Genomic DNA, 14,389 nt, shown 5'->3' with positions numbered 1-14,389 from the left:
TTATTGTTATTTCTATATGGAGCATACATCTTTGCATGGAGGCCATGTATTTAATGTTATATCATTTTATTGGGGTATGCATAGATGATAGAACACTTGTGTGTGATTGTAAAATCCATGTATTATCATTGTTTCATGCTTTGGGTGCATTGGTCATGGAGAGCCTCACTGTGTCATTTAGCTATGTATGGGCTAATGGGTGTCATGTCTTATTTAGTATATCATTGATGTAGCCCCATTACATTGGGTGAATAATGTAAACTTGGGTCCATAGAGTCATGGTTGGTGATATGTGTTCTTATAGAGAAGTCATATATCAGTCCTATGTACTTGTCATAGCCATGTATTTGCTCCATGAAGCATTGTATATATTGTACTTCATTGTATATTATTGCTCAATGTCAATTAGAGTCATGGTTCATAGGGAGTAGTCTCTCACTCTTGGCGAGGAGGCTTATTACAGTGAAGAGGATGTGTTGCTCCAAAAACAAAGAGAGTGTGTTTGTAGCCCCATTACATGCTTAGGGGGAGCATGTTCAATTTGAGTGGTTGCATGATATTGGCTAGAGGTGTTGGCAACAAAGTTTCTTGTTTCACATGCTTATCTTGCATGATATACTTCTCGATTTGCATTTGCATGATGTTGAGTATAACAGGGGGATCACTTCCCTCATTTGTCACATTATTAACATTTTCTTCACTATTGGTATGGCCGTTTTCCATTGATTTCAAAGGGGGAGAGAGTTTGGATGGATAGATATCAACGTCAAAGTTGATCCGAATGGAAAGTGGCATCCACCCATGGTATTCATCCACCCATGGTATTTATCCACCCATGGTATTTACCCATGGTATTATAAGTGGCATGTACCCATGGTATTCATTCACCCATGGTATTCATCCACCCATGGTATTGTAACTGGCATATACCCATGGTATTCACGCAATGCGCATCCATGGTTTTTACCCATCCATGGAATTTACTCGTGGTATTGTAACTAAAAAAGTCTATACGTAACAAGTCACATTTTGTAAAATAACATATTGTCCACAATAATGTAGCTTCTATAGTTATTTTTTGTTTCAATAAAAAGTTTCTTTGTTTTTTTGTTTACTACGTGTTCTCTAATTTTCTTTTGGAATTTTAACTTTTTAGATCTTGGGGTTCTCCCCCCAAGATCCAGATCAGTGGTATCATATTCAGGTTATGGCTCCATTGATCCAGGTGGATATTGGTGGCCACCTACTAATTCCACTTGGATCCCCTCTAGTACTTCTTTCAGTTTTTTCAGTTTCCTTAATTATAGCACAATTTACTATTTTTAGCAGTTTTTCGGGTCCTAAACTTCCAGAGTTGTTTTGAGGCCCTAAACGACGTTTTTTGGGAAATATATTGCCAGCGATTTTTTTATATCTAAAAATCATGTTTTTCGTCGTAGTCCTCGGAGATATCTTTCCAACGGGCTATCATGCACGTCAAACGAAGATAATACGACCAATTCGCGACCCCGGGAAGTTGATGTACCGACTTACCCAAAAACGGGGCCCACAATTTGGCGTTTCATCTTCTAGGGTTAGAATTTTGGAATGTGAAGGGTTTTCCATTGTTTCTCAACAATAAATAGGCCTTTGAGCCTCATTGTAACACAGTTCAGAGGCATGTAGCCACCACATCTCTACTAAGAGATAAGCTACCATCGCCCTAGCTGGTTTATTTCCATTACTGTTTTTAAGCATATTTCAGTATTTTCCATTAATGAATTGAAGTATTATTTCCGATGCATATCTATCTTTATGATTATCTCTGTATTTTATTGCGTTCCTGTTTAAGATCCGAATCATCCATAGCAATGAGGGTTTGAAGCATATTTCAATTTCAAAGTTTTGCTGCAAAATTCAACAAACTTTAGCAAGTTCTATGACCTCCATAGAGCATTTTAGAAGGTGCAAAATAGCTCATTTGAAATTATTTTTTGTTAGCTCAAATGGTTTTTTTACGGAATTTCATTTAATTTCTCAGTTTGAGAGACATGAGAAATTGAAGTTACACATGTATAGAAAGTTGCATGACCACGCGTACCATGAGTTTATGGAATCATTTTCTCACTCCATGGGTCATAAAAGTTCAAGTGTCTTATATCAATGGGAATATCTCTTCAATAACTCAAATGGGTCTTTGATGAAATTTGATTTCATCACTATAGCAGAAGTTATCAATAAAGTTGCAGCAAGAGGTCTATAATGTGAAAGAAGACTTTACAACCACTCATTGGATAGGAGAATTTACAAGACAAGACACCATATTTTTACCAAGTAGAATGACAAGCATCACGGTTATGGGTCACCCATAAACCCAAGGTTATGGGCCAACCGCACAAAACCCTTGTCATCAAAGACCATTTACTAAGCTGCACATTGTTAGTATCATAGTTGATCATAAGCATTATAAGGTATCTATATCCTCAAATCTTTGTTTGTCATGGTTATGGGTCATCCACAAACCCACACTTCATTGAAGTCCATTTTCTAGGCCACACACTGTTAGTATCACAGTTGGTTACAAGAATTACATGGTATCTCTATTCTCAGATATTCGTTCATCACGGTTATGGGTTAACCACACAAAACCCTTCTATTTAGTGTCTCTTCAGATTCAAAAAAGGCTTCTCAGGAGGGAAATTCATGCAATGGGGACCAATGCTTCTTAAGGGGGGTGGGGGGAATGATCCGAATGGAAATGGCATCCACCCATGGTATTATAAGTGGAATCTACCCATGGTATTCATTCACCCATGGTATTTATCTACCCATGCTATTCACCCACCATGGAAATTATCCATAGTATTGTAAGTGGCATCCACCAATGGAAATTACCCACAGTATTGTAAGTGGCATCCACCCATGGTATTCATCCACCCATGGTATTTGTCCATCCATGGTATTTGTCCACCCATGGTATTGTAAGTGGCATCTACCCATGGTATTAATTCACCCATTGTATTTACTCACCCATGGAATTGCCCGTGATATTGTAATGAAAAAAGGTTATAAGTAACAAGTCACATTTTGTAAAATGACATATTGTCCACCACAATGTAGCTTTTACATTTTTTTTTATAGTAAAAGGTTTCTTTGTGGTTTTGTTTGCTGTGCGTTCTCCTGTTTTCTTCTGGTATTTCAATATTTTATATCTTAGGGGCCTCCCCTCAAGATCCAGATCAAGAGTTGCATCTTCAGTGTTGGACATTGTATGGAGATCATCCTTAGATGTTGGAGATCAGAATGAGGTTGACATTAATGCCAAAGGGGGAGCTTATTGGCATTGACGTCAACAAGGTCATGGTGCTACTTCTCATATGCCTTATGTCAATGATGATGCTAATAGCCCTCTTGATGTGTGATTAGTGTTTGGATTGTTGGTCTTGTTGGTTGGCATTGATGTCAACTTGATTCTGGCATGACTTAGTGCAAGAATGGGAGGCGAAGTAAAGATGGCTTCATGACATGTCGTGCTGGTTGAATATGTTGCTGCTACAAGTAGTTGGATTGCTTCTATAGGTGTTGCATATGATTATACATGTGTTTGAATAATTGGATATGTTTCTACACGTGCTAGAGGTGTTTGGACAAGTTTTCATTGTTGCTTAAGGAGCTGGGGGTGTTGGTCTTGATGAGGAGTTTGGCAGACTAGAGACTACATATCACTGACTTGTTGCAAAGGTTATTGGTCTATGTCATTAGTTGCAGACTTGTCATAGAGGCTTGGAGATGTGTTTAGGAGTTGAAGAAGGTGTCCAAGAAGTTTGGCAGAGTTCTGAGTTGAGTTGAGTAAATTTTCCTTATGCTCTTCCCTAATCGCTCCCATGTAGGATTTTGCATGCAAATGAGAGGCTCAAGTCGTTGGGAAGCAGGCTTGTGCGTGAGTCCAGTTGAAATAAACTAATCTTGTTCTTGTAGTTGAGCCTTAAAATGAGTTTTTCTTCGGATTCACCACACATTTCAACTAATTTTTGTATTGTGGAAATGTTCTTGATTAGAAATTTTCAGTATCTGGTCAGAAAAGGTAATGGAGCTTCTAGAATTTTGTTAAACTTGACAATATCCATCATCAAGTGGAGTGAGTGGCTTGATCAAGCCAATGAGATGAATTTGAATCGAATCAAGTGTATGAATGGAGTTTGTGGGTCTCAGTAGTTCTTGGTAATTATTGAGTTGAGCACCTTAGTTCATTTATATATTGTAAATAGCTCAATGATAGTTTGGTTGGATGAGTTATGTGTTGAGTGAGTGTGAGTTTGGAGGATTGTGTGCAAATTGTGTGAGTTGTGTGATGCAAAATTTCTGAAGAAAATTGTAGGTGTTGCAACAGATAACTAGAGTATGTTTCAATGAACATATTATGCAGAACGTGAGGAGGTGAACTAATGATTGGTTGTAGTTCCCTTAGAGGTTGGGTGCAACTAGTATTTGTTGGTTGTATGCAACAATTGTTTGTGAAAATATTGTTTATTGTAGAGAGAGTTTTGCTGATGTATTTTAAAGATTATTTTATGCAGTGTTTGGTGAGATTGTGATGTAGTTTGTGATGTTTTGGTTTTTTTACTTTGAAAAGATTGTTGCTGTGATGTTCGTGTTGAGACAATTGGGAGCCTAGTCTGAAACATTTTGAAATGGGGTTTGCATGGAGGAAGTGAAGGTGTGGAGGCTTTAGAGCAGACAACGATTTATTGCATTCAATAGAAGGAACAAATTTCTCCATACAATTAGTGTTGGATAATCCAATGGGTGTTGGGCAAGGATCATTGGTCGTGGGTGCTTCTAGTGGATAGATTTCCATAGATATGTGAGAGAAATAGACTTCCTAATTGATAGGTCCCAGCATACTGTAATCTAAGCCAAGTATTATGGATTATGGGAATAAGCTAATCCATGTATAATTTGTTCGGAAAATTAATAAAATATATTGAGCAATGCAATAACAAGAAGGGTGGTTTTTGACCCAGGAGGAGGGTTTTCCACCAAAAATATTTGTGTCTCTTATGTTGAATTCTTTCATTGTTTTACTTGTGTTTGATTCTCTAATACTTGCATGTGTTTTAGTTTATTCTTGGTTTAAAGCATAATTAATTTGGAGAAAATTTTATAAGAGCCTTCACTACTGACTCACCCCCCATGAGTAGTGGTCTAGTTTCCAACAACTTAGAATATTTACTTCGGAACTGTGTGAACGAGACCAAACCACTTCATTATACAATGACCATAATCATACACTGGGCCCCTGATCAAGATTGTATTCAAATCATAATAATGTGTTTGTTCGATTTCATTCATAGATACAAAGTTTGCAAAGGTCCCATGAATCGAGCGCTGACCAAGGTCCTCTCCATATAACCCGAAGCTGACCTATCCATGTGACCATTCAAAGTTTCCAGAAACCATAAGACCTAGAGCCATATTCCCTTACCACATGATTGAGCCCATGTGACCTAGACCCAAGGGTCTGTGGGCATCCATCTGTTGATGTCACCATGATGTCACATGGGCCACATGATATGTCTTGAGTGGGTCATGTGTCATCCAATTTTGTGCTTATTGGACAACTCAAAATGCCATATTTTCCTACCCTGTGGTAGCCTTTGGAGGTGCCATGACAGTGTGTTGACATCACCATAATCCACATCATTACTTAATGAAAATGTGCCACATGTCTCTGTTATGTTGGATAGTTAACCTTGCGCATTTTCACCTTCATTTGGTCGTTAATTGATTGGAGGTTCCATAGATCAAATGAGAACACACATGTTGTTTAAATGGGTTAAATAGTATGCATATTCGTGCTACCAAGACCATCAATATGTCATTTTAATGGTGGATCTACTCCAAACTTGCATGACATTTAACAAATTAATTTTTTTGGGTTTGGCCCTATAGATTAGCCTTTTAATTTTTGCCCCAACTAATACTAATATTCAATAGGCCATAACTTCGAATTTGGGAGGAGTTTTTATGAGAAGAATATATCATTGGAAAGGTGTCGATGAGCACTATGCAACCATATTATTTGTAAGATCTTTTGAGCTTCTTAACTTTGTCAAAAAATCAAATAACATCAAACACCTACATCCTCATGTAATGAGGGCTTACACAAGGTCAAGCTATTATACTACTTCACTAAAAGTCCTATTGTTTCTTTAATCATCAACGATGGTCCTACTATTGTTATCCACACATCTCCTTTGACACCAATGACATGTTGTTGTAATCAATGATAACACCATGTGCAACACAAAAATGGTTGAAAAAATGGAGAAATCATGATAGATAATTTACCCTTCAATCAAGGTCAAAGTTCACTCCAGAATAAGAAATTTACTTAGATAAGTTAGCGAATTCCATTTGCCCACAAAAATTTCAAGCTTGGAGAAAAGGAACACCTAAGTATTTGATCTGTATGTAAAAGCTTGAAGATTTTATAGTGTAATTTGCAAGTTCAATGATCAAAGTTTTCAAATGCTTATGTCAATTTCCTTAACACATTAAAATGCTTTAAAAACTCAGTTTTGCAGAAAATAAAGAAGACATTAGTACCATAACAGCAAACACAAAACAACAAATGATAAAGGAGTTCACCCTTCCTGGTCAAACTTACAATGTTGGGCCTCTTCCATTACGCTAAAAAATATGTGTTTACATCAAGTTACAATGCTCAAAATGATGAAACAATGTCTCCAATGGCTCTATAACAGTCAAAAACCATGTTTTGGCTCTTTTTGCACCTCATTTTGCCAAAAACTGAGAAAATAATGTTTGCTTCCTACTTTTCCCAAATTATGTAGCTAACCATCCTACAATTCGGCCTCAACCTAGCTCGAGTGCCCCAAATGCGGAATCGACACACAAAACCTGGTACTATTCCCACTCGGCAGGTGAATTTGTAGGACCGTTAAGGACACCATTAAGTCCCCAGTCCTAAAATTCGTGGTCACGTGGCACCATGCGACCACATAGGTGGCCAGATTTTTGGGGCTCTATCTAGCCCCTATCGCTAGCGCACCCCCTGGTTCTATGGTGTATGTGGTGACCGTGGGCTGACCCCCCTTCTACTGCGCTGATTGTCACATTAGGGTCAAATGAATCGGGGCTGTCCCCCTCCATTTTCTCCACTTAGACTCCTTTTGTGCTCGGTCCTGGTTATATGAGGCCCTATAGGGCTTGGGGTTGGCCCCTTGTGGCTAGCCTCCGATATCTTTTGTTCTCGGTTATGCTATTTGGTTATGCAATAGAGCAAAGGTTGTGAGGGATGGCTATGGGCCAAGCTAAGGCCTAGTACTTGGCCCCCTGCTGATCCGAATTGGATCCTTAAACACTCTCTAAGTTTTTATGACTGTTTCAAATTATGTCAAAGTTTTAAAGTCCCCCTCAGTGAAGGATAGCCCCCAAGTGCTCGGTCATGAGGAAAGCATAAAACCGTATGGAATTCATCGATTCATCAGAAGGCGGGTCCCACACAAAAACCGACAGGATATCGGAAGGGATTCAAGCGATAAGCAGGTTCGACCGAGTCCCTCCTGATGCCATACACTAGGTGACATGTCCGGCGGATGAGAGAGAAAACTGCTCACATCGGATGGGTAAAGGTCATGTTACTTACCCGCCCGATATGGACGGAGATTGTAGGATTTGGAGGCTCCAGATAAACAGCGGAGAAATGATCCGATGGATGACCAGATTCGACGGGGAAATAGGCTGAGTCACATGAGATTTAAGGTCTGGTATGACCGATGAGTTGGCAGAGGAATCAGTTTCATAGGAAATCTTGAAGCAACAAAAATAACGACCATTCAAAGAGAACTGACACTCAGTTCGTGAGGCAACAGGTGGCCACCTCTCTGTGAAGCGTTATAGTGATGATGATGCAGAGCAGGGGAATTCAAGCGGATAGAGGCAGGAGATCCAAGGAGCCGGGAAGCGGAAACGAACAGTCAGGGAGCAGATTGGCTTTAAGCCATGAACAAATAGAGAGTAAGGCAAGCAGAGAGAGAAGCAGAAAGCCGAGAGGCAAGAGAGAAGTGAATTGCAGAGAACAGAGAAGCCGATTTGACCTTCAAAGCAAAGGCAACATCGAGCCGGATAGAGACAGAGAGAGTTAGAGAGTCTGTGAACTCCAGAGAAGGCTTGAGAGGTTCAAAAAAACTCTTCTGTGTATACCTGTTAGGTATTTAGTACCAGATTGGACTCATACCACTGAGACCAGTGAAGTAGAGATTCAGTAAGGGGAGTCTGTGTACTCTAGAGACTGGGGGGATCCAAGTACAATCCTACTGATCATCATCTGTTAAGTGAGACTCAAATTGAGCTCCTTATTGTAAAAACTCTTCTTTAAGACACAATAGAAAGGCCACCACTGAAGACTGGACCAGGAGACGTAGCCCAAGAGGATTGGGTGAACTCCTTATTAAATTTGTTGTGTTTATATGTTTGCTTACTGTGTTTCTCTACTGCTTCTGTGTCTGTGTATTTCACAATCTTATTAATTTGTTGCATAAAATAACATAGGGACACCCCAGAACATGAGTATATAATACCTTCATTAATTCCCTAAGGTCGTTTACAAGTGATTTCAGATCAAGTGGTATTAGAGCATTAGGTTGTTAAGGTTAGACAAGCTTGTGCTGGATTTTGTTGTTAAATGCTAACTAGATCAAAGCTTAAATTAGGAGAAGGAGAGTTGGTTGAAACTAACCCGGAAATTGGAAGAGTCTATCCTAAGAAGAAAATGTCAGAAGAAAGTCCCTTGGGATCAGACCCCTAGTTCATAGATAGTTTCCTGGCCATGAAGTCCATGGTAAAGGAAATGTATAGGGAGTTTAAGAAAGGTAGAGATGCAGATTCCTCACACTCCAAAGATAAAGAAGAAGAAGAATCTCTCCTCCATGACCACTCAAAAGGAAAAGGGAAAGAAGAAAACTTTCTCACACCTCCTAATAGCCCTGGAAATAAAAAGAAGACATCTTTGATTAAATTAGATGTTAAATTTGATTTACCAATATATGATGGAGAGTTGAATGCAGAGAAGCTGAATAATTGGATCAGATAGATTGATGTTTATTGCAGAGTGCAAAGCATTGAATCAGACAAGAGTAAGATTTAGCTGGCCAGCCTACGCCTTGGAGGCACTGCCTTGGTATGGTGGGAAGGTAGGAAACAAGCTGACATGAAGAAATAGGGTAAGATTCTTTCTGTCTGGAGTGAATTTGTTCATGCAATCAAGAAGCCGTTCTATCCACTAGCTTACATGCAGCAAGCCATGATGAGCTGGAAAACTCTTCTCCAATTGAAAGGGAAAAGTGTACAGGGTTACACCCAAGAATTTCGGAAAAGAGCTTTGATTCTAGGAATTTCATTAGACTCACCTGAGACTTTGTTGAAGTACATAGGTGGTCTACAAAACTACATGAGGCACACCATCCTCATGTTTAACCCCACTAGTATAGATGAGGTATCCGTTCAAGCTACACATCTAGAAGCTAGAGGTAAGAATGGGAACCCAGAAGTTGGGGGATCATCCCAACCCACTGCAAGCAAAAATAAGGAGAAAAGAAAACAAAAATGGAAAGAAAGGAAGAAAAACATTGTACAGAAAAGCAAGTCTTCATTCACTCATTGTAAGAAGGATGGGCATGATGATGAGCACTGTTGGATTCTGCATCTGGAGCTGATACCTAAGAAGTTTGAGGGCAAGAAGAAGAAGACTGCTACAACTATTCAAAAAGATTTGGGGTTGGACTCAGGAGATGAAACAACCATTGCAGCCACCGGTATAAAAGGTAAAAATTTTGAAGCATCAACTGGTAATTCTGCACAATCTACTAATAATGAAGAAATTGAGAGAAAAATACATGAGCTTTTCCATGTTCGAGTTATTTCCAAGCATCAAAAGATTGATACTTTGTTTGATAGTGGCTCATAACTAAATTTAATTTCTAAAGCAATTGTAAAGAAGTTGGGATTACTGACTACACCTCACAAGAAACCATACCCATTAGGTTGGTTATGTGATAAAGCACAACTACAAGTGACTAGACAATGTAAACTTAAGTTTTCTTTCGGGTCAGCATTTGTAGATGAGGTTGAATTAGATATAGTTCCTTTTGATATATGTGGAATTGTTTTAGGAAGTCCTTACTTGTATGATAGAAAAGCTATTTTCTATAGAGCTGAGAACAAGTATCTACTCGTTAAAGATGGAATCAAATATATTGTAAGAGCTCATAAGCTTAAGAATAATTATACTCTCATAAACTCAGGGTAGATGAAACAAATTGTAAATTCATGCAAACAATTTCTACCGATGGTTGTAAAGGAAAAGAAACCTGATAAAACCAATGTATTTGAGGGACGTGATGCTAAATAGTAAGCTGATTTAGAAAAAGTTGTTTCAGAATATGATATCTTGTTTCAAGAACCAAAAGGTTTGCCACCCAAAAAGTAAATAGTGCATGATATTAATTTGCAGCAAGATGCTCCATTGTCTAACATTAGAATGTATAGGTTATCCTCTTTAGAGAATGCATAAATCAAGAAGCAGGTGCAGGAGTTGCTCGAGAAGGGGTTCATCAAACCTAGCACATCACCATGTGGGTCTCCAATTGTCTTGGTGAGAAAGAAAGATGGCTCATGGAGAATGTGCATTGACTACCGAGCATTGAATAAGATAACGATAAAAAATCGTTATCCTCTTCCTCGTATAGATGATCTATTAGATCAATTGAAAGAAGCTGTTTATTTTTCCAAGCTAGACTTACATAGTGGATATCATCAGGTCAGAGTTGCAGAGCGAGATGCATGGAATACTTCTTTCAAAACAAAGCAGGGATTGCATGAGTGGTTGGTTATGCCTTTTGGCTTAACTAATGCTCCTGCTACTTTCATGAGAGTAATGAATGATGTACTCAGACCTTTTCTTGATGATTTTGTTATTGTATATTTGGATGGCATTGTTATATTAAACAAAACGTGGGAAGAACATTTAAAGCATGTTAAGCAGACCCTAGATGTTTTGAAAAGAGAAAATCTTTATGTTAAACTCTCAAAATGTGAATTTGGAAAAAAACTTTAAATTATTTGGGACATATAGTAGGGGGTGGTGAATTGAAGATAGATCCCTCTAAGGTTGCAGTGATTGTAAACTGCCCTAACCCAAATCTACTACAGAAGTTAGAAGCTTCTTAGGAGAAGCACAATATTAGAGAAAGTTTATCTCTAAGTTTTCCTTCATTGCAGCTCCCTTACATGATTTAACAGGATTGAACAAGGTGTTTCATTGGGGAGGAAAACAACAGAAAGCCTTCGACACCTTGAAAGAAAAGATTAGTATAGCACCAATACTAGCACTGATTGATCTTCAAAGACCATTTGAGATCCAAATAGATGCCAGTGACTATGCCATGGGAGTAGTGTTGATATAACATAGTAAAACCATATGTTATCATTCTGAGACATTTAATTCTGCAGTAGTTAACTATCTGTTGATGCCCCGAAAATCGTTGTATCAACATTGGGGGATAACCACCCAGTCCGGACCTTAATACAACTCCTTTTCCGTTTGGAATGGTGGCTCCGACTGGGGATAATGGGACCAGTTTCCCAGTAATGAATAAAAAGGGGTGGATGAATGATTGATTGTCTAATCTTATGATAGGCGAATAACTTAATCTATCAGCAAAGTAAAAAGAACTACTACTAATCCCGGGAACTATTGTACTTTGAAATGTAGCGCTTGATGATCTATGTCTATTGACAGGCATATAGATGACTCTATCTAATAGACATGGACATTTATTCATTCAAGGATTACTTTGCTTAAATAGTTAAACAAAGTGATTAACATAATATTGCTACACTTATCATTTATATCATCGATACATATATGATCAAAAGAAAAGCATACTATAAACATCCAATAGTGGAGGGAATAAAGAAATGCTGTTAAAACACATACATATATTCGATAATAGCAAAGGCGATCAAATGACAATTCATATAAAAAGAATGAATTCAGACATAGATAATAGTACCATATGAGCTGCGAGTCACTCCCAATATCAATCGCTATTTGAGATTCTTCTTTCGACTCAGAAATACTTTCAAACAAAGACAGTAGTGCACATTCGCATAAAATCTTCCTTGCCAAAATTAGAATAATTGGTCCAGTTTTATAAAAGAATATGCCTGAAGTACAGTAGTGCAACTTCAGGCTTTAAGTCATGTAATAAACTTACGACCCTTTCTAAATACATGAAAGGGTCTATAAATACTAAATTAAGCTAACTATCTATGAAACTGAAATCCTATTTAATTGGTATCAAACGATCTTGAATATCTTCTTCTCAGCAATCTGGCAGTTGACAACATGAATCATCATGTAGGCTATTTGCCTTTAAACCTGAGCTGACATATCGCAAGCATTGGCTCCACTTCGGGCGGTCTGTTGAGGCTAGAGTTGAGTTGGGCGGCGTAGGTGGCATCCTGAATATCGAGAATAATATACCCGATTGCATCTATAAGGCATTTGAGGGCGGCTCTATGGCTGTGTGGTTTGATTAAGAAGAACAAATAGGCGTCCCATGTTAAACTATTAATTCCTGTGATTAATCTCCCATTTTTCTCTAGATCCGGATAACATGACTGCTCCAATGTTTTCACCGCTGTCAATTTACCTGGAGTGCATTGGGAAATCATGTTAGACAAGTAGAGAGTATTATTAACCAATTCAACCAAATTACTTGTGGTTGATTTGCATCTTGAAACTGCTCTCTCTGCTTTCATTAATTGGGACTGCCATTCTGTAAATAATATTTCCTTATGTGATTCTAAAATCTTTGGTAAATTAGCCGCCTGTCCCTGATCGGTATCTTGCCACTCAAGAAAATCAGTTAATGTTTCATCGGCTTGATCCAAGTCTGTTCTAGCTTTTTCTGATTTTTTACTTATCGATGTCGTCAAATCGCATAATGGTTCCGCCTGGGTGATTTGTTCACATAAAAGCTTTATCTGTGTTATCAATGCCTTATTTATCTGTAATGCCTCTACTTTGAATTCGGCTATCTGTGGAAGATCCTTTGTCTTCTCTAGCTGGGCTGATAGTTGAGCAATCTGCTCATCTTTTGACTTCAGCATTTGTTCATTCGCTGCCTTCAGTTGTGCCAATGCCTCAGACAAATCTTTCTGCTTTTGGACCGCACTGTGATCAATCCTCTTTTTCTCTTCCTGCAATTGTTGAGTTAATTGATTATTTATTTGCTACTGTGTTAACAATTGTCGTTTTGCCTGCTCCGCCTTCTGCTGTGCTTCTAATAGTTGCGCTTGCAATGAAAAGATCTCCTGGTCTTTTGTTTTTAATAGAAGACTCACCTCTAATGCCTTGTCTATTGTTGCTGCCGAATAGGCTCCAGCATATTGTGATAGTTTTGTTAGGTCGTCAGAGGGGTCAAATTCCTCCTTCCAAACCACATTGCCCGTCACCGTTTGTTCTGGGAACAGGGAAGGTTGATCAGTCCTTCTTGTCTTCCTCTGTCGTTTTACCACAGCTTTGTGTCTTGGGCTATAGAAGACATCCAAGGGAGGAATTTCTTCTATCTGCAAAATAATCTGATCGGAAGGATCCTTTGGGATTATCTCTACTTCTTTCGAACTGGGTAGGCTGCTGGTTCCACTTGGAACCTGTTTTGAAGTGGTCTCCTGTGTATCTGCTGCTTTTGATGTCTCGGTATCTTTAGAGCACTCAAGATTACTGATAATTGAATCGAATTGCTGCCATTCCTGGAGCAATTTCGGGTCAATTTGAGTATCTACATTTACCTCTATGCTGCTCTGTTCCTGCTCTTTAGTCTGGGTTTCCTCTTGCACTTTCTCCTGTTCTTTTGTTGTAACCGGAGGTTCCTTAGTATGTCGCTGTTCAGGCTCGCTTGATTCTGTTGCTGGGGTTGTTGCTAACAGATCTAGAGGCAGAGTTTGCAACCTCTGTTCTCTAAGTCTGTTGAATTCAACTAACCCTTCATCTTTGTATTCCATTATGGCCAGCGATCTAACTTGGTACATTGATTCAGCTGAGGAGAACAGGTCATCAAACTTATCCTCTTTATGGTCAAACTTTGTCAATTTGGCCTGTTCAAGTGCATTATAGGTGACTTTGTTGGGATCAAATCGCCTATTAGGGAGAGTTGCTAGAGTTAATGATTTCATCTTTGTAGCTTCTTTCTCTGCATGTTTGAAATCATGCAAAGTGTAGACACCACATCTCAGAGGAAAAGAGGGGTAGACCTGCTTCTTATTTTCTTTAGAGTTTGTGTAACTCCATCGGAGATAATCTGATAAGCTATCTCCCTCG

This window comes from Pinus tabuliformis, chromosome 1_2, assembly GCF_031772625.1.
Source record: "Pinus tabuliformis cultivar Carrire ecotype Pingquan chromosome 1_2, CPIR1, whole genome shotgun sequence".
NCBI lineage: Eukaryota > Viridiplantae > Streptophyta > Pinopsida > Pinales > Pinaceae > Pinus > Pinus tabuliformis.
This window is presented reverse-complemented; position numbering follows the sequence as displayed.